This window comes from Alosa sapidissima, chromosome 24 (genome assembly GCF_018492685.1).
Source record: "Alosa sapidissima isolate fAloSap1 chromosome 24, fAloSap1.pri, whole genome shotgun sequence".
Taxonomy (NCBI): domain Eukaryota; kingdom Metazoa; phylum Chordata; class Actinopteri; order Clupeiformes; family Clupeidae; genus Alosa; species Alosa sapidissima.
In genome coordinates, this window is record NC_055980.1 from 28,827,083 (window position 1) to 28,829,078 (window position 1,996).

Genomic DNA, 1,996 nt, shown 5'->3' on the forward strand with positions numbered 1-1,996 from the left:
CGAGGTTCGCACGTGACCTCACGCAGGATCACGCGACTTTAATTTGTATTTCTCCAGTGACGCTGCAACAACCTAAACAACCGCCAGATGGCTCTGGTTAGCAGGGTTTCTCGTAAAAAGAAATGAAGCCTGGAAAACCCTACACAGACTTCACTACAGACTTTAGCAGACTGGTTTAGAAATAATTTAATAGCCAGAAATATGCCTGCCCTGCCCTAATAAAGAAATATTTGGTTAACTGCGAGTGAATCCCGTTTGCAGCCGTAGGACAAAATATAGAGCATATTAACCTCCGTTGCTCAGCCAAATGCCTTCCTGTTACGTCCTGTTATCACGGAGTAACTAGGCGATAAACGATTTTTGATGGTCACAAGTTTAGGCTACTTCATTAGCGTTTATTTTTTTGATTATTAAAGAGTGTTTTTCATTTAAAGGTTTGACTTCATGCTTATTCAGTAGAGCATTTTCCTCCTCTCAGGTTTAAAGGGTAACCGTGACTGGTGGTCTATTTGAAGCAAAGGATGAAGCAGAGGTTGGTGTGAAAAGGAAGAGGACTTTTATTTGGTCCAGTAAACACTTACAGCAGAAAAAAGTTCTATACATAAGATATATATATACATTATATTATATATATATACATAAGAAAACTCCCCTGTACAATAGAGACAGTAGAAGATAAACATGATACTAAAATACTAAATACTAAATTTAGGCTACTATAAAAAAATAAAAAAACTATATCAAATATCAACATAGTGTGCTTAAGGATGATTAAGCATGACAGGGCAGGAACTGAGCCTGTGATTCAGTGTGCAGCTGAGGATGATCGCTTCCTTGTTGTCCCTGTCAAGGGTGTGAAGGTCGTGGACCCCGCAACAGACACATGCAAGATGCAATAAGAAAGTGTCGATAATAATAAAATGTCCATAAGGCTAAAGGCTCTTACATTTACAGCAGAGGGAATCCTTGGGATTGGAAAGAGTGCAGGGTCTGTAGAGCCGACTGCTGTTCTCCTATCCCGGCTCTCATCTCTGCGATAGACATGTCCCTCTGACTGGTCTCTCTCTGCCTCTGCGCCTCTTGTCGGAGGTTCTTTGCCTCGCCTAGCAGTTGATTGAAACGGGCTCGTTCCGATGCAACCTCAGCTGTCCTCGCCTTCCATGACCGCCATATTGTACTTATGTTGAGCCAACAGCGTCGTGCAAACAGCTGCCTGTATTTAAAAAAGGGAAGTCATGAGTCACGGCTTAGTTCAGCGAGGATGCCTGACTTGTAGGCTACTGCTAGGTTTTTATTGGCATACTCAATTGGCATGAATACTGTGCAGTCCTGGCATGTATAGGCCTATATATATAGGATATTATGAGCACGGACCCGTCCACAATGGGGGTTAAGCCAGGCACAGGGCTATGGCTACTCAATGGGGGTTAAGCCAGGCACAGGGCTATGGCTACTCAATGGGGGTTAAGCCAGGCACAGGGCTATGGCTACTCAATGGGGGTTAAGCCAGGCACAGGGTTGCTATGGCTACTCAATGGGGGTTAAGCCAGGCACAGGGTTGCTATGGCTACTCAATGGGGTTAAGCCAGGCACAGGGCTATGGCTACTCAATGGGGTTAAGCCAGGCACAGGGTTGCTATGGCTACTCAATGGGGTTAAGCCAGGCACAGGGCTATGGCTACTCAATGGGGGTTAAGCCAGGCACAGGGTTGCTATGGCTACTCAACGGTGCTATTTCACACCCTATTCGCCGTATTCACCAGCTGCCATAACGAGGCTACAGGGTACACGTGCCATTACACCTCAGTCCAGCAGATGGTGCTAATGCACTCCGTTTGCAAACTGAGCTCACCGATTAAAGAAGAAGGGTACACTTGCCATTACACCTCAGTCCAGCAGATGGTGCTAATGCACTCCGTTTGCAAACTGCCGAAAAAAGCTCACCGATTAAAGAAGAAGGGTTCACTGGCCTGTTTTTCTTCAGTGAATTGCTTTT